The sequence below is a fragment of the Camellia sinensis genome, chromosome 12, assembly GCF_055761805.1.
Source record: "Camellia sinensis isolate YWXY chromosome 12, ASM5576180v1, whole genome shotgun sequence".
Classification (NCBI taxonomy): Eukaryota; Viridiplantae; Streptophyta; class Magnoliopsida; order Ericales; family Theaceae; genus Camellia; species Camellia sinensis.
Genome location: NC_138972.1, coordinates 72288963 through 72309193, shown reverse-complemented (window position 1 = coordinate 72309193; position 20231 = coordinate 72288963). Strand labels below are relative to the sequence as shown.

Below are 20231 nucleotides of genomic sequence, written 5' to 3'. Positions count from 1 at the left end.
TTATCAACAACAGATCTAATACTGAGCCCAAATGTATTAAAAAAAAATAAAAGAGAGGGAAGAGAGAGGTCTTAGGATTTCTTTTTTTCTTTTTTTTGGTTTTAATCTATTGCAATCTCGTCACATATCTCTCACTCTCTCAATATTTATCCATTTGTAGTTTCTTAACCTGAGGAATGCTGTTAGAGTCACAAAGAATGACTCCGATCTATAATGGAGTCATGATTTTCTTTGCAAACATGCAGATGTTCTATTCAACCTACATGATCACAATAAATTCTAGCAGAAATATGATCAATCAGCGACTTTCACAATTTTCAATAATTAAAACCCCAAAAATAAAATAAAATACAACAAACTTAGCTCATTGATGCATATTATTTGTGTATATATATCGAACTCATGGCAGTTTTGACAAGTTCGTCGGAGTAAGATCCGGTACGAATAGAGACATGAGAAATGGCGAATCGACAATGTTAATGTATATATGGTATATATTCCTAGATATATTAGGTATTGACTTCCTAGATATATTTGGGAATAGCCATGGTTAGGTTTCTTGTAGGATACTCTTTTTCATATTTAGGTTTCTAGTAGGATTCTCTTTCTCAACCTATATATACAGGCATTTTATTGTATATGATTAATTCATTGAATACAATACATATTATTTAGTCTCTCTCTACTATTCTAACATGGTATTAGAGCTATAAGTTAAGCTCTTGGTGTTCTTCGCCTTACCGACAGGCGGCAACCTTGCCTTGGCCGCCCGCCGGACCTCAACCTATTCCATTGTCATATTTTCCTTTCAATATTGCTTCATAGTGATCTCTTCCTCTATCCGCTGGTTTATGTCTACCCCAAATATCTCTATCATATATATATATTGCTCGAAATCCTTTTTCTTTTCTTTTTTTTGTGTTTCTTCTCCATTTTGTGTTTCTCTCTATTTCAACCTCAAATAGGTTCTCTATTCAAATTTATTTGAGTTTGAAGGGGGTATTATACCTATATCATGGTGAGCACGGTTATACACCATGTGAACCACCCAAGCCACCTGCCCCCTCTAGCGTACAATCCAAGCTGCCCCCTCTGGCTCACAACCCAAAGCCGCCCCCTAGCACACTCAGCTATATGTTGCCATCATCGTTCAGCACCACGTCATAAGTTATGTATGTGTCACGCTTGCTGGTTCAACATCCAGTTCTTTTCAACAGTCGAACACGACCATAAACTGTCTCCTGTCTTGGCATTAGTTTCGGCTAGTTCCTTCAACGGTCTGGTATGACCATAAACTATCTCCTGTCCCAGCATTAGTTTCGGCCAGTTCCTTCAACGGTCCGGCATGACCATAAAATGTCTCATAGCATTAGCTCAGGCATCTGACTGTTCAGACTTTGCAATTTATTTGTCTTTTATTTTATTTAGCTTTATTTCATGTTTTGGTTTCTCTCTTCAAACTCAAGATGTTTATCCTCCTTGAGTTTGAGGGGGGATGTTAATGTATATATGATATATATTCCTAGTTATATTAGGTATTAATTTCCTAGATATATTTGGGAATAGCCATAGTTAAGTTTCTTGTAGGATACTCTTTCTGATAGTTAGGTTTCTAGTAGGATTCTCTTTCTCAACCTATATATACAGACCTTCTGTTGTATAGGATTAATTCATTAAATACAATACATATTATTTACTCTCTCTCTCTACTATTCTAACAGGCAAAAAGATTCAAGATGTTGATTGAAGGATTGTTAACCGATCCATTGAGATCTTGAGCCAACTAAGAGGGGTTCACTTGCGAGGTAGAGTCGAAGTGGACTTACGAATGAATGCCCACCAAAGCTGTGACAACTCCAGATCTGAAGCGGTGAAGTTCGATGACACAAAGGAGGGCCAAATCTAATTCATCATCATCATCACAGAGAGAGAGAGAGAGAGAGAGAGAAAAAAAAGAGAGAAATATCATTAGTCGGCACCGAGCGGCGCTACGATGGTGTCTCCGAAGCCATAGAGGAAGAGATCGACAACGGTTGCAGCGGCATTGAACATAAAAAGTGGAGGAAGTGGAGAACGACGATGAGGCGACAACGATAAGGCAACGACGACGATCGTAGGAGAGAGAGAGAGAGAGAGAGAGAGAGAGAGAAAGACAGAGATAGATGATAGTTGATCGTAGGAGAGAAGAGAGAGATAGGGGGCTAGGTTTGGTTCACGTGTATACCACACACACATATATATATACCTGGTAGTTTGGTCATTTTATGAGACCTTATCCTTATGGACAAAGTATTTTAGAGTGTGGGCCTTTGGATTAAAAAAAAAAAAATCAAAATTGAACTGTATGCATTTTTTTTCATCGATTTTACTTAACAAAAATAGATAAATGGCTTATATTAAAAACAAATCAAACAATTAGGTTTTAAATGATTAGATCAATGACTTCAAGAGCTCTCACTTTTCCAAAGCGCTTCAAGCTCCTATGAGTGAGAGGTGTTTTGGAAAGTTGGTAAAAAGATGGTTTTTTTTTATTTTTTTTGTGTTAAAAAAATAGAGAGGTGATGTGACCTAAAAAAACCCAAAAAACTAGCTTTTTACTACGTTGACAAAACACCCCTTGAGTCTCTAAGAAAGAGATATGAAGTGATTTCTTTTTTCATGGAGTTTTAATGAGTGGTAGGTATTTATACACCCCCAAGATTGGCTTATGGTTTAAGCAATTGATTGTAGTTGTAACGCCCTCAAAAATAAACCCATTAAATATATATGACATCAACATGTAATGTTAAAAAGGAAACAATTCATTATAATATTCATCAGAGTCTTACTAAACAAAAGTATTACATGTAACATCAAATTAAATGCCCTACAGGCTTACATCTTTCCAAGCCAACACTTGGACACAAAAGTATGAGTTCTAACTCAAATACAAATAAAGCCCTAGGCTTGTGTGTTTACATGTACTAACAAATAAAAGTAAATAACTGAAAATAGTCTTCAAAATCCAAGTCCTTCCAAGCTAAGTCCTTGGAGGTAGCTCATCACCTGAACCTGAAAATGATGTTCCCATATAGGGTGAGCCACAGCCCAGTAGGGATATACTAAACCAAATATAAGCAATGAATAAAGCAATAGCATTCAATAGATGGTTAACCAAGATAATCAATTACATCATTATCCAGTCTCATGACACTATTGTCAATGACACGTTCCACTTTCCAACATTATCAATATGGCTCAGAACCTGGCCAAACTTACAACAGTGAATTATATATATCATATTCACATTCTTCCAATGTCAACAAACAAATGAGACTCAAGCTCAAATCAAAACACTTCATACTTCCAGATTGATACACATTTTAGTGTTGTATCAATAAAAACACTTCTATATAAATAAGCACACATAAAAGTGATGCTAATGGAGTCCATCCCCTATCTCCTCCCAAACAAAATCCGGTTTAGAGGTCCATCCCCTATCTTTCCCTAAACCGTGGAGTACATCCCCTATCTCCTCCCACACAAAACAATGTATGTAAACACATAACATATACAACACACAATCAATACACATAATGTCTGTATTAATTCAACAGTCAAAATTGATGACTTAATCAATGATTAGTTTCAGTTATCCCTAATCCACATGCAGTGTCTACAACAATCACAGCTATCCTCCACCGGTAGCCTAAAACAATTATTTCTAAACTGAAAATAAATATATCAACAATTCAATAGGCGAGTGATTTAACTCATCCAACTACACCACTTAATCAATGAATTCCTCAATTCCATGAATTTAACCATATTTTCCCAATTTCCTTAAATTAATTATACAAATTAATTTATTAATACAACTAGGGTTTTTCCCAAAATTACCAAAGTACCCTCCAACATATCAAAATACTAAAACTTAGAACAAAACTTATAAGATGGAGTAGAAAATCCCTACCTCGAAGAAAATAACCCGAATGGAGAAGATAGAGATGAATACCCAAATTCCAATGTGCTCCAAATCACCAAATGTTCAGATTAAATGGAAGCTCTCGACTCACTCTATCTTTTTAATAAAGGATCTAAGGTAGAAACTCACTCTAAGTAAATCAATCCTAAGAGAGAAGGTGAGTAGAGGGAGAGAGAACTCGTAACTAGGGTTTTGGAATCTGAAAGTATATGAAAAACTGATCTGAAACACGCTGCTGCCTAATTAAACCTGACAGGCTCGCTCGAGCGAAGACTTGGTCGCTCGAGCGACCAGACACACGAAAACCTCGCTCGAGCGAAGAAAAGCTCGCTCGAGCCAAGAATGCAATGCTTCAGGTCTGCAACCCTGGAGCACGCTCGAGCGACAGAATGCTCGCTCGAGCAAGGAACTCGAAAATATACACCTCGCTCGCTCGAGCGAAGAAAAACTCGCTCGAGCGAATAAGCACTGCCCTCAGGTCTATACCAGACGCAATCGCTCGCTCGAGCGAAGCAAATCTGGATCGAGCCTGAGGACACAAAAACAAACCTCGCTCGAGCGACCAAATCTGGCTCGAGCGACCAACCCAAAAACTGGACAGCAACACTTGGTTTACGAACCCAACCAACCTGAAACAAACCTGCCCAACACATCCTATAACTCCAAATGAGAAAATAAAGGACGACAACAACAAATATACAATGACAGAATAAACGGAACCCAAGTCCGGATACAATAATCAAATGGGAAAAGACCGGGGTCGCTATAGTAGTGATGCCATGTGTCCAAGGGAACACGTAGGGAAAAGATTCTTTCTAATTGTGTGTTTGGTTTTAGTTTTCTGGAAACCAAAACCAAACAAGCTGAATACTTTGTTGAGTATTATGAACCTAGAGAGTAAAGTAATATTAGAGTATTACCAAAGCAAGCAAGAGGATAATAGAAGGTGTAGCTAGTAAAGAAGAACAATAGAGGAAGTTTTGGGTTGTATTTGGTATAGAGTTCTAATCATGACTCCACACTCATATTTGAGTGTGGTGTTTGGATACAACTTTCAAAAATTAATTCCACACCTACTTTTGAAAACTCGTTCCAGGTAGGGTTTTGAATTTTAAAATTTGGCCTACCCGATTGTCCAGCCGACTGACCGGAATAGTGCTATTTTTTTTTTGGGGAGGCAATTGGCACCTGTTATTTTTTATATTTTAAATAAAAAATGTTTTTAAATTTTTTTTATGAGCTTTGAATAGATTTTGGATTGTGTGTTTGGTTATGAGTTGTAAGTTTTTGAATCAAATATCATATGTCACGTTAAAAATTCCAAACTCAAATCAAAACTCTTTTCAAAACTCATAACCAAATAAATTTTCCACACTAAAATCATAATTCCAGAACTCACAAACTCAAAATAAAACTTTATTCTTAAATCATAATTCTAAAACTTTACCAAACGCTGCCTTAATTTTTTTTTCCTCAAAAGATGTGAACTGAGAATTGTCATTTTCAAAAGATGTGTACAGAGGAAACTTAGATTTCATATTTGTGTTTTGATGTCCATTATTGTCATTTTGCTTCATAATAAAATTGTCATTAAAATTTTGTTTCATTAAGTGTGTGCACAAAGATGAAATGGTGGGTAGAAATTTCTCTTGGAGATAGATGGCTAGTATTCTGAAGTATCGTGAGAATGACGATTTTGTCTTAAAGAGAGAGTGTGAAACGCTCAACCTAGTTTGTCATTCGGCTCTCTTTTTGCAAGTGTTTTGTAATCCTGTTATTTTCTTCCAAATTCAAATGTTGTTGTAATTGGTTTAATTTGCAATTAGTTTATATAATTAACGATTAGATTAGTATCAAATTTGTTTGTGCATTATGAGCTTGATTCTGTTTTATATTTCACACACACAATTTACACGAGTATATTGAGGTTTTTGAACAATATATTCATATCATATCGTATGAAGACTTTATTAAGATATACATGGTTAAAGCTAATGGCAACTATGAAAACTCATTGTTACGTTATACTTTTAACTTAAAAAATAAGTGATATATGTCATTTAAGTAGAAATTTGTTTAATAAATTACTCTTTTAATTTTTAAAATACAGGACATGTGTTATTTTTATATTCAAAATTATACATTCATGATTGACTTTAACAATTTGGTTAGATAATCAAATTGAAACATTTTAAAACATATTTTATATATTTGTTGACAAATTAGCACAATTTAAATATTTAAAATCAAAATAACACAGAATTTATACATTAAAGTTAAAAATATAATTAACCTACTAACACAAAAAATACAAAAATATGTCAATTATTTATTATATCTTTATATTTATATTTGTCACTATGGAATTTATTAGAGAAAATATCTCCAATACATATGCAGACATGCATAGACATATAGTGCATTATAACTCCATACTTTGAAAATAAAAAATTGTAATAAATGAAAAAAAAAAAAAAAAACCACCAACAAAAAAAAAAAAAAAAATACAAAAATATGCCAATGATTTATTTATTTATTACATATACAATGGTTTTGTGCAAGGAGGTATCGAAGAGGCATCGAGTTTTGAATAGGAATTTTGCTAGGTCTTGGTGTTTTGGTGCGAACAATGGTGATAATGACGGAGATAGTAGCAACAATGCATCAAACGATTCGAATTTGGCAACAACGACATCGAGAGACGAGGCGGAAGAGAGAGCACAGAGCAGCGACGATTTTGATTCGGACGAGTCCAAGGCTTCTATTTCATCAAGGGTGAGATTTTTTCTCTCTATCTCTCATAGTTTGTGTTTTTTTGAAAGTTATATCTAATTTAGGAAAGGATGATGGGAATGGAATCTGTTTGGTAGCTGAAAATGCAGGAAATGAATTGGTTTTACTTTTATGAAAATTGAGAAAACGCTTATTAAGAAAAAACTTTTTGGCTATTCCACCTTATGGGTGACCAAAGAAGAGCCATTTGGAGATCTAGGAGAGGGCATTCTTTTTCTTGGCAATCTGAGGGGAAAGAGAGAGGAAGTTTTTCCAAACTTCAGAGTCAGCTGGCTGAACTCATGGGCGATAAGTACAATTTATTTATGGTGGAGGAACCCAATTCTGAAGGACCAGACCCGCAGTGGACCCCGTGTCAGTTTTGGTATGCTGGGTAAAGAGGTTTCAGAACCCGGCCCAACAACACTATGGCAATATGTGATTGCTCTATTGTTATTTGTTCTCACTATTGGTTCCTCGGTGGAGCTAGGAATTGCATCTCAGGTATTACTAATTGCTTTTACACTTAGACATTATTGTATTAAAAGTAGTTACGCTCTCCTTTTCATTTATCAAATTCTTTTTATAGAGTAGATTATTCCATGTGTATGTGTTCATTCATTGCATTTTTCATGAAGCAGATAAATAGGCTTCCACCAGAGGTAGTTAAGTACTTCACAGATCCAAATGCCATTGAACCACCAGATATGCAGCTTTTGTTCCCATTTGTGTAGTCTGCTCTGCCCTGGCATATGGTGTTTTGGGGGTTCAGCTATTTCACGTAAGAAGAATTTCTATCTTTTTGTTGATTTAGTTAATTGAATGCTTTTTCTTAAGGGGAAAAAAAATGTTTATTGTGTATTACTATTTCCTGTGCCGGGCTTTATGCAGAAAATAGTTCCTTTAACCTTCGTTATCTGTAATTTCTTATCATAAGATTACAAGGCCTTAAGCTTATAAACTAAACTAGCCTACATTTAATCTTTATCAACTGTAGACTAGTAAGTAAATTTCTTCAATAAAAAAAGAAGTTGCCCCACGAGATAGTTATATACATCCATTCCTCCATCTTTCCCATTCTCCTCTGTATGACACTGTTAATTGTTTTAAACCACTTCATCTGGTAAAAGTCCAAGTTTTTGACTTGAACCATCAGATAATAGGTCTTTGTCTAATGCTATATGTGCTCTTTTTGGCTACCTGCTTCTCATCTTAGAATCATAAACTGGTCCTAAGGCACACATTCTCAGTATTTCGTCCCTCTCCAGTTGAAATAATTGGTGGTCCCTTATTGCATATCCTGATAGCCTTAACTTCTATGAAATTCTACTATGTTGTATTCGTATCATATGTTTTTTAATCATCTTAAGACAATTATTTTAGTAAAACCAATCTCATTAAGAGCTTTCACTTAAAAGCCAGCTATATGTATTAATGTGCAAGACAAAAACTATATTTCATCATGATTATTTTTGATGCCCTCTCATTTATTTTGATTGGAATATGTGAAAGCACAATAGAACAAACACCAAAAGAGGAGTTTAAAAAGAAAAAAACACAATGCAATCACATTCTTTTGGATCCAATGTCCCATTTTATAAGCAATAGCCAACATGCTTCATACACGGCACAACAATTGCTAGCAAAAAAAAAAAAAAAAAAAAAAGGAAAAAAGAAAAAGAGACGCAGCAAAGCTGCTTATTCTTTGGGTCCCTTTTTGTGAGCTAAATGTATCTTGATCTTTCTCTCCCCATCAATAAATCTCCAATGTCATCAACCAATTAGTCATGTAGCATTTATCGAACGCTATCATGTGGCACTTTGTCTTGGCTGACCTACTTAGAACTTTTCTGGTTCTATAATGGAGTTGAATACGGGGGACTAAACTTCCTATATTTTCTTTATGCAAGTTTTTTTATTGTGTACAGATATATGGGCTGAAGTACTCATGAGGCATTTATTCACTATGAAAATATCCTAATCTAATGTCACAGCTTTTGTTATTTACTTTTGGTTGTTTCACAGAAAGCATTACTCATCTCGAGTTGGCAATACTTGAAATTTTATGCCTGTGCCATTGTTTCCTCTAGCTGCCTAATGTATACATTGTGCATTCTGTGCATGAGATTGTTGGAAGCTGCATATGTATTGAATTGCTGATAATGGATGCTACAAAAGAGAATGCCATAACTTGCACTTGTTGTATTCATTGGTTGCATAACTTTGTTTTGTTCTGCATTGTAACTTAGTTGTTGTTTGGTTCGATGCGTGTTTCTTGTTTTTTGAAAAAAAAATAAGAAAAGGAAAAGGAACATGTTTTTGTTTTTTTCCCAAGAAAGTTTGAAGTTTAATGGGCTTCCTTTTATTGTTAATCCGCCAAAACAAGTTAAAAACACTTCTTCATCTTCTTCTTCCTTCTTTTTTTTTTTTTCCTTCTCATTCTATGTGTGTGTGCGCTTATTTTGGAGCCTTGTTTGGAAAACAAATATTTTTTTTAAAAAAAAAAAAAGTACCAAACATGTTTTAAGGATATGTTCGGTTATGTTACTGTTTTTTGTTTTTGTTTTGACAATTGTTTTCATTTCCAAAAAATGGAAACAATTTTCAAATTTTACAAAATTTTAGGAAACACAAAATTTGTGTTTTCACTTGTTTTGAAAATAAGTTTTCATTCCCACTTCCCTCTCCCACCCCCTCTGGCGGCCACACCCTTCGGCAAATCTCCAAACATGTTTTCTTGTTTATGTTTTTGGGTATTTTAAAACATGTGTACCAAACATGTTTTTTTATTTGTTTTTAGCAAAAAAAATAAAATAAAATAAGATGAACATGTTTCCTATTTTCTGTAAACAAAAAATGGTAAATGGTAAGTGTTAAATGCTACTTAACCAGACTGCACCATATTTTTTCTCCTCCTCAATGTTAATTCCACCCTAATTAGTCACTCATGTAGTATGTTATCTTTTGAATATGTAAATGAGAAATTAATTTGACACAGGAAGTTGGGCATTTTTTTGCTGCTTTCCCAAAGAAAGTAAAACTAAGCATTCCATTCTTCATTCCTAATATTACTCTTGGAAACTTCGGTGCAATTACTCAGGTAATTATGTCTACTTATCACTTGATGGATGTTAATTTAAATGAAGTTCTTATTATGTTATATATTTCCGTACACTCTCCCTCTCTCTATATATTTTAATGTATGTTTTACACATACCAACATTAAACACCGCCCATGGGCCAGTGGTTAGCATTTTCCCTTTTTAAATAATTTGTTGTATCAACTTTTAGTGAGTCTGAATTGATCTCAAGTCTGCCATTTAACAGCATTTTCTTTCATCAATAAGATAATGGTCCCATGACCATCAATAAATGAGATCAACTCTATTTGGTAAAGGCATTTTTTTGTTATGACAGTTATCTGTTTTTTGCTCTTTTGATTTGATCCATAGATGCAATTTTTCTACCTATATCTTTGAGTTTTTTTTCTCTTTTCTTTTCACTTTTGTTGATTGGAATTATGATCTGTCTGTTCTATTTTTTCATAAATTTATGATATGCCTATTTTTTAGTGCTTAAAAATCATCAAATCTTGGCTTCTGCAGTTCAAATCTATTCTCCTTGACCAAAAGACAAAAGTTGATATTTCCCTTGCGGTTGCTGGTGCGACATTGTCTTTTTCTATGTTTGCTGTTGGCTTGCTGCTTTCATCAAACCCAAATGCTGCAGGGGATTTGGTGCAGGTTCCTAGCATGCTATTTCAAGGTTCTTTGCTTCTTGGATTAATAAGTAGAGCCACTTTAGGTTATGCGTAAGTTTCTTCTTTGCTTTCATAGCTTTGATTGGCTGATAAGTGATACATATGGAAAATATCAATAAATCCTAGACCTAATTGTTATAATACCCCTTTGGATTATACCTTGTACCAAAAATCCTAGATGGGACCCTTGATGTGCTAGGGTCTTAATAAAGAAAAAAAGAAAAAAAAAATGGCAAATAAATAAAATATACCAGACCAAACTAAACCTTGTGTCCCAATCAAGTAGGATTAGCTACATTAATAATTTTTCGTCATTTGGTTCTATCAAGGGTTATATGCTCAGTGAAACCAAAAACATTACTAATCTTTTTTATTACGACATGCCATGTCAGTTTAGGTCTTTCCTTCCTCTTAACATTTCCATTTATAGAGATCATATCACTTTTCCTTACCATTGCATCTATAGATCTTCGTTCTACATAATCAAATCATCTTCACTTGTTTTCTATCAATTTAACTTTAATTGGTGTTACTCCAACCACTTAATGAATATATTCATTTCAAATTCAATCTTTCTTAGTTTTACCACAAATCCATCTAAGCATCTTCATCTTAGTTACGCACATTTCATGAATGTGTTGTTTCTTAGTTGCCAAACATTCTGTTCCGTAAATCATTGTTGGCCTTATAGCTCTCTATAAACTTTGCCTTTCAATTTTGTTAATATTCATAGATGACATAATAAGCTAGATACACTCCTCCACTTGGGCTAATGCACATTAATTATATGGGTCACATCGTCGTCAATCTCACCATTCTTGTTAATAACCAAACCTAGGTAATAAAAATGTTCACCTTTTGTTATCTTATGATTTTTAATATTCACTTCATTATTTCCCCGTTAGTTGTTACCAAAGTTACATTCTGCATATTTAAGTCTCGTTTGGGAACAGGCTAATTTAGTAACTTTTTTGCTATTTGGCTAAAAAGGTAGGTAAAAAAAACTTGTATGTTTGGGATGACTTTTTGGCTAATTACGAAAAGATGTGGAAAAAGTAGAGAGAAAAGAGAATCTTTGACTTTTTGGTATGGGTAGTTGGCTTTTTGGCTAATTTAATAACTTTTTGGCTAATTGGCTAAAATAGCCTCTTGCCAAACGAGGCCTTAGTTTTATTATTACTACTTTAAAATCATTTTGACTCTAGTTTTTTTTTTTTCAGATTTCTAATTTGGTGTTATTTTCTTCTTTAGTGTCATCCACTATAACAGTATCATTTGCAAAAAAACATTTATCATGGGATATTATCTTGAATGTGTTTAGTTAATTTATCCTTGATTAGGGTAACTAGGTAATGACTCAAAGTTTACTCTTAACATCGATTAAAAATTCACTAGTTTGGTGATCTAGTTGTAGTCACACCCTCATCATGTCTTTTATCACATCAATATATCCGATGCTATTTTTTTCCAACACCCTCTAGCTTTTTTAGAAACTATAAAAACTATATGTATATCCCTTTTTTTCCCAATACTTTTCTATTAACTGCGTTAATAAATGTATTGTTGCCTTGGTTGGTTTGCCATGCATAAATTTAAACTAATTCTCTAACACCTTAAGCATTGATCACTTACTGTCTCCCATAATCTCATTGTATGATTCATCAACTTAATGGTTCTTTAATTGTTGCAATTTTGGAAGATAAATATATAGTATAACTATTGTAAAGCTAAAGCACTGAATATTATCTCAATTATCTTCTTTAACTTAGTTGAGTGTCGGTTTGATATATAATTTTTTTTTTTTAAAACTGAAATTATTGTTATCTTGACAATACTGATTGAGATTTTGCTAATGTGTCCCTGTAGAGCAATGCATACAGCCACAGTTTGGGTCCATCCTCTTGTAATTTCTGGCTGGTGAGGCCACATTCTTGAACATTGTTTCTTTATCACCATGTACAGATTGCTAACCATTCTAGTCCTCATTGTAGGTGTGGGTTAACTATGTCAGCTTTTAGTATGCTTCCTGTGGGATGTCTTGATGGTGGAAGAGCTATACAGGTATCCTTTTGCTTTTATTGTTTGATGAAGTATTGAGGCTTATGGTAAATCAGGAAGCATGAAGGAGCTTGGACAAGATAAACTTTATTTTTATATTTTAGGCATGAAGTATTGCTTTTATTGTTTGATGAAGTATTGAGGTTTATGGTAAATCAGAAAGCATGGAGGAGCTTGGACAAGACGCATATAATCATTAAAATTTATTTTTATATATTAAGATACGAAAAAATCATTACAAAGACTCAAAAAGATAAAATATAGTCTTCTTGTTTTATAGTTTAGTAATAATCAAGGCATAATCCATTGATATTTGATAATGAAATGATTATTTGATAGCAAGACACAAATTATTGAAAAAAATTAGAGAAAAAATTAAGGTAAAATTGTTCAATTAAATTATGATAAAGAAAGTGCAAACAAAATTAACTAAGGGAAAAAATTCGGGTAAAGTTATTCAATTAAAATATGATAAAGAGAGTGGGCAAAAAAATTAAGATAAAGTTATTTATTCTATTAAAATCTTGACATGTGACTATGTTTGGATTCATTATATAATATATATTTAAATATATTTCAATTTGTTTGGACTAATTATATAAAATTTTAATTGGGCCTAATAATGATTATATAAAAAATTTTTCAATTGGGCCTAACAAGATTTTTTAAAGGGGAATTTACTGGTAAGTCTCATACACGTAGTTTAAAATCCATCTAATCCTAAAAGAAAATATTTACACCAATTAGTCCTACATACTTTTAATTATTACCATAAAATCTTAATTTTCTTTTAAAAACATTTAAAGACGCTGCTACATCCACCACCGTCGGACTTTGGTCAGATAGTCACCAGAGACTCGCCGGAATGTTTAACATCACCGGGAAGTTACCAGAGTATCACCGGAGTGTTTTGAATGTCACCGAAATGTTTAGAACGTTCGCTGGACATCAAGAATATCACTGGAGACTCACCAAAATGTCCAGAATATTGCAAAAAAAAAAATAAAATAAAAATAAATTGAGAAATTATAATGAAAAAACATAGCAAAATTTACTAAATATTAATAAACTGAAAGAAGAAAAAAAAAATTTTAAGAACAACAAATAGCTACAATGAGAAAAAAAACATGTTATTTTCAATTTTTTTAGGGTTTAAGTAAATAATCTCAAATATTGATTAAACTGAAAAACAAGTTTTGAAACTGTAAAATGCTGCAGTTTCAAAGCATGATTTTATTAAGGCCTTGTTTGGGAGCAGACTAATTTAGTAACTTTTTGGCTATTTGACTAAAATATGAGCTAAAAAAAATTAGTATGTTTGGGATGACTTTTTGGCTTTTTACGAAAAGATGTGCAAAAAGTAGAGAGAAAAGAGAATCTTTGACTTTTTTGTATGGGTTATTGGCTTTTTGGCTAATTTAGTAACTTTTTGGCTTTTTGACTAAAAGGGAGGGTTCTTAAACGAGGCCTAAGTATTTATCTTTTCAGCACCAAAAAAAATGAGATTGTAAAATTTTATAGTTTTTACCGCTTGTAACTAAAACTCGAAAACAGCTTATTTAGAATTAAGCAATTTTCTCTATTATATCAGGAAAATAGAAGTGTGTAAAAAAACTAAAATATCGAAGGAAAACAGATATAAAGAGAGGGTTGTACTCATATGCTAATTATTTTTGGTTTAGATCTAGTCAGATCTGATGTAGATCTACTAAGATTTACATCAGATTTGAGTAGATCTACTCTTCTTCGTCAAAAATTTATTACCTCAGTAAGCGTGAAGCAAGGAGTCAGTGCTCGGTGGTTGCTGGTGAACCCCAATTCATGGTGGTCACCAGCCACGGGTGACTGTAGATTAGAAAAAGAAAGAAAATAAGAAAGGTGTGGTTGTGGTCATTGCTAATATTAGAGGAAGAGAGATAAAGAGAAGATGTAAGGTGTAGGGAAAGAGAAGGAAGATAAATGGATATAGAACTTTTGGGTTTATCTAAAAGGTTTTAGGATTAAATAAAACACACATTTTTCAAAAAGGATTTATGGATAATTTGCCCTTTTTTTTTGGGACCTGTTACACTGGGTCTCAAATAATAAAAAATGATTGGACTTTAAACTTATAATATAATATAGAACTTAACAAATTTGAGGGTCCTATGTTGAGCCAAAATTTTGGGGTCCTAGGCACAAGCTTTATTTGCATTAGCCCAGGGCCAACCCTGCTTAGTTATATACGTTGGGTTGCTAGTTATGACTCATTATCATGTTGATTATGATATTATTTTAGTTATATCTAATGTGGTGTGTGAATATGACTATTTTTTTTTATGATAATCAACTCCATACATCTCATAATTTGTATATAGTGTACACCCTTTAACATGATTATATGTTTTAAATACATATTTATTTAAAAGTTTAAATCCATAATTAAACCAAACCTTCTCTCTAGACCCAACATTCCAACATTATGACAACATCACACCATCATCGTCATCGTCACCGGTATTTCGCAAACAGTATATGAGAGAAAAACTAATATAATTGAAATTACAAATACCAAATTTACAAGAGAGAAAAATCACAAAATTTATGGATACAACTAATTAGCCCATGGTTAGAGTGAAGGTTATTCAAGTTTAATTTACATAATTACACACTGTACAGTTTCAATGAGTGTTAAAAGACTACGACTGTTTTGTACTTTGGATTTGTAGAAAGCTCCTCAAAAGAAAAAGAAAAAAACAAAGAAAGAAAAGAATGAAAAAAATAAAAATTTGTAATGGGGATTGACAAGGACTTGGTGAATTTTAGCATTATTGAAGACTATTAGTCAATTTTAACATTATTGAAGACTTGAAGTTAAGATTATCGAAGGCTTCTAGTCAATTTGTTAGAGTAAATTACTCTTTCTACCCTCAAGTATTATTGGTTCTTAAACTATAGAATTATTTATTTATTTATATTTTTTATTATTTAGTTCCTAAATGATTGGATTTTTCTCAATGTATTTCACTTACTATGGTTCAATTTAGAGAGAATATTATTTCGCCCGCCAAACTTTCACACATTCTTCAATTTGACCCCCATATTTTGATTAGTATCAATTTTACACCTAAACTTTCGAAATTTTGATCAATTTGGCCCTTGCCGTTACATTCCATCAACAATTGAACGGAATGTGCTGACTAAATTATAGACACTCCATTTTTGACTGCCCTTCACACTTGGGCACCACTGATTGATCATTCGATAGTGAAAGCTATGTTGTGCAAATGTTTGATTTCTTTAGCAAAGAGAGCTTCAAATCCCAACCTTACACCCCATTTTGGATCAAACGTTTCTTGACCAAAACAATTTTAGATCTTAAAACCCTCTCTTTCAAAATATTTTTGAAAATTCTTCTACGATATTCTGAGGCTCGTATTTCGTTAAATGTTGCTCTTTTCGATAAACCGAGTAAGGACAAAGTGGAAATGAATGAAAGAGAGAAGCTCTTTGAAAAATCTTTCAAAACACCTTATATAGAGGTTTGGAGTTGAAGAAAATTGGAAGAGAGGGAAGAAACCAAGTTGGGGAAGAAGTTGGACATAAACCGTTAAGAGAGAACTGGGCAGCTTCACTAAATTAGGCCTATCTTTTTGTACACTTGGATTTCAACTATGAGGCCACCACCATTGGAAAGTGGACTTCCGGGGCTTCATTTTACACTCAAGAATCTCTTAAAGTCGAGTCCGGATGAGGGAGATTTGGTTGGTTGAAGTTGGGCATTAATCCGGTTAGGACTGAAACTGAGCAGTCTTCACTAAAATACGGATATCTTTTTGCACACTTAGAATTTTGATGTAAGGCTGTCACCATTGGAAAGAAGACTTCCGGGGCTGCAATTTAGACTCAAGAATGACCTGCAAAGGAGTCTGGATGAAGGAGATATACTTGCTTGAAGTAGGGGCCAGAAACCAGTTTTTGCTTTCCGGCCGCTAGTAAGGCTTAACGGCCATGTGTCCGCCATGAATGGGCTTTGACGGTCATGTGTTGGCCAGGGGTGACTCTTGTCGGCCACCGGTGGTGGCTGTCGGGCACCAGTGATGGAAGACCGGCCATTGGTGCAAAGAAGGCAGTTTTTGTGAAGGTATTTTCCCTCCAGCTGTTCCACACTGCTCCAGCTGTCCTATATTGATATTTTCGACCTAGGCTCTCATTTTTCTATATATAGAGGGCATTCTCTATGGTTTTCAAGGTTGGAAAAATTTTGGGAGCCTCTCTCTCTAGATTTCTCTTTCTCTTGAACTTTTGTGCATACAAGTAGAGATATACTTCTAGTTTGCCTATCAACCCTTAACCAGAGTTGCTTATCTTTGGGCTGAGGTTACTTGGGAGCCTCTTTGAGCTCTAGAAGGTGGTCTTGGCTTGATTTAGTACCTCATTTGTGCCTAGAATTGTCCTTTGCTTCAAGAGGCATAACACTTGTCCTTTAAGCTTGTTTTGTACACTTGTTTTGCCATCTTTTCAAACTGTTTTTGGGCTGATTTTGGACTGTCAAAAACTTTGTTTTTATGGTTTAAAAGTGTTGGTTTGAGGTCATTTTGAGTTAGGGGATGGTCCATCCTTCTTGCTCCTTTGTTTGTTAAGCTTTTGTGCTATTATTCATCACTTTCAAACTAACTTTTTTGGGCCTTTTAACCACTGAATTTCAGAGGTTTTTCAAAGGCAAAAACTTGTTTTGACGTCCAAAATTGGAGGGATTAGCCTTCCCACCCCTCCTCATGTCTTGTTTGCATGCCTAGTTAGCTTCACATGTTAGCATGTTTTTTTAGTTTAACTTAATTCAAATCCAGCATGTTTTTGCTTTTGAAATAACCTGTTTTAGCTCTGTTTTGGGCTGGTTAGTTTGTTTGAGTCTTGTTTTGCATAGTTGTAGTGTTAATTCCTTAACTAGTTTAGTGTTTTAGGGCATTAATCATCATTGGTGTGAGTTGGTTACATGTTTTTAGTGTTTTTATCACTTAATTTCAGCACATACAATCTCTGCAACCTCCCTCATTTCTTCTTTTTTTCATTTGTTTTGAGGGTTGTTTCAACCTTAGGGTTGTTTAAGCTTGAGGTTGAGGCTTATGCTTAATTGTTTAATCCTCCTTTGAGGGTTCATTACCAATGGCATGAAACTTCCCTCATGCCTTAAACTACCCCTTGGTTGACACTTCTTTCACTTTAGAAGGCACTCATCAATGGACTAATTGATTAAGGAATGGTTTGGTAATTAAAATGAGTAAACAAAATTGGCAAGTAATAGAGGCAAGATAAACATCTTTCATGTTGCATTGCATGTGTTTGAATCAGATGTTAATTCGAACACAAGAAAAATGAGACATTTCATACTCAAAAGTGATGAAATGTGCCATTTTCCTTGGTCTCCATTGTCCTTGATCATGCATGATAGGGTGATGGTCCTTTGGTCTCATTTTGCATTCATTGAATTTGCACAATTGGTTTCACAAACCATCATGTAATGAAATTGCTTGATTGATGGTTTGTAAACCCAAATTTTGTCCCTCCTTTGATCTCCCCATGAAAAGGAGAGGCAAAGTGTGCAAATAATCTGTGAGAATACACTATTTTGCTCTGTCTGCCCTCTGTTGCGGCAAAAAGAGGAGTTCATATCATCAGTGGCCGACCGACCACCACCAGTAGCCGACCGGCCACTAGTGGTAGTCGATCGACCCCTTGTCGGCCACCAATGAAATTTACATAGTGTGTTCCTGAGATGGAGCAGAGGTGTTCTGGAAGTGGACAGATTCTTTGGTGTTCAGATGTGCAAACAAAGATATTCAGCAGCAAGGCAGTGCCTTTTCGGGTGGAAACCGAGCGCGTGCATGAGCCTCCTTTGCATTTTGAACTTATTTAACGTTTAAATATCTAGCTTAAATACATGTTGTAATTAATTAGTTGTAGCTAATTAAGTGTTGTAAATAATTAGTTAGTTTAACTAGTTATTCGATTTCGTTTCATAATAATTAATTAGCTAGAATAGTTAATTAGTTTCGGTTTGTAATAGTTAGCTTAATTAGTGTAGCTAGTTGGTTAGCTTATTCATTCGGACCCTCCTTCGCGAGGGCGTTATGTTGTAAAAAGTGTGCGTGTGTGTGTATGTCTTCCAACTCCACGTCTTTCTCTATTTTATTTAATCGCTTTCGATGGTTAGATTAGGGACATATTTTATTTAGCATATCGCATGTTTACATTCATTCATTTGTATTGCATGCATCGAGGCTCGTCGCATCATTCAAACTGCATCGTTGTTTCAATACTTCTTTGAATACCTGTTTAATCACATGTTCAAATCAATTCATATGCCATATTAGTGGCCGAGCTTATTAATTGCATATTGCATGTGTTGCATTAAATACTTAACATAGTTAGGACCATGCATCTTTCTAACTACTTTTTTTGTTTTGGCTTGGAGTACTCGGTGAGTTTTATGCTTTAGCATACTTACATGAGTGTGGTTGCCATGATGCCATGTTTTGTATGCTTGCCATGAGGTTATGTGCTTAAATGTTAAACTGCTTGAATGTCTGTGGATGAAGGCTTGTTGTTTGAATTGAAACGATTCAACAAATGTAAGTTTTAAGCCCACTTTGTTGTAGCAAATCTTGTTTTAAGTCCACTATGTTCGGTGGCAAATCTGCATTTTTAAGCCCACCTAAGGTGGTAAATTCAAACCATAAACACGAGTTAAATTGTTCCAAGTCTTGCGACCAGTCTATATTTGTTTGTGCGCGTCACATAGTAAGGCTAGTTTAATAACCAGAATAAAAACACATAATGTTTATAAAAACGCATATCATGATTAGTAGAGGCCGATCTTTTGATCGAGCGAGTGGGAGTGTTCATTTCATGACCTTCCCCTCTCGTACCCAAGTTCCCGAGTCGATGCAACTTTGATGATGACGGTGGCCTTCGGCATAAGTCAGGGTTTCGTAAATTTTTCAAAAATAAAATATTTAGGTGGCGACTTTGTGTCTGGTAAAGCAGTCCAAATTTGACATTATTTGATTTAAAATCGATTTTTCAAAAAGGTTTGCTGGATTTGAACTCTTTGGTGATTATCAGTTTCACATTGCACTTGTGAGACTAGATTCAGAACCACGGGAGTCCGAACTGTGAGGCATTCTTTTTAACCTTTTCCGAAAGGCGGGATGCGGAAAAAGGTGAGTCCACAACCAAACCAAACCAAACCTTAAATCCCATCAAATGGGGTCGGCTACATGAATTATTTTTCTCCACGCGGCCCTATTAAAGGCCATTTCGTTAGTCAAATTAAGTAGATCCATATCTCTATTTACAACACTAGCCAACGTTAATCTAGGCCTACCTCGTCCCCTAACACTTCCATCTACCGTTGTAGTATCGCATCTCTTCACTATTGCCTCTGTTGGTCTCCGTTGAATATAACCAAACCATCTCAATCGATTATCTCTCAACTTATCTTCTATCGGTGCTATTCTTACCCATTCTTGAACATACTCATTCCTAATTTTGTCTTGTCTTGTCTAGTCTTGTCACACATCCACCGTAGCATCCTCATCTCAGTTACACTCATCTTATTTACATGTTATTTCTTGGTTACCCAACACTCTGTCCTATACAACATTGCTGGTCTAATATTCGTTCTATAAAACTTGC

At 34.4% G+C, this 20231-nt stretch overlaps 1 pseudogene across 1 annotated transcript; it reads left to right on the top strand.

The window, feature by feature from the left end:
- Window positions 1-6517: 6517 nt before the first annotated feature.
- Window positions 6518-12813, top strand: LOC145804559 (putative zinc metalloprotease EGY1, chloroplastic; annotated as a pseudogene). The gene is made up of 7 exons (XR_014346549.1): window positions 6518-6739; window positions 6835-7240; window positions 7378-7517; window positions 9735-9836; window positions 10342-10547; window positions 12363-12413; window positions 12488-12813. The product of XR_014346549.1 is annotated as a putative zinc metalloprotease EGY1, chloroplastic (transcript).
- Window positions 12814-20231: the final 7418 nt, after the last annotated feature.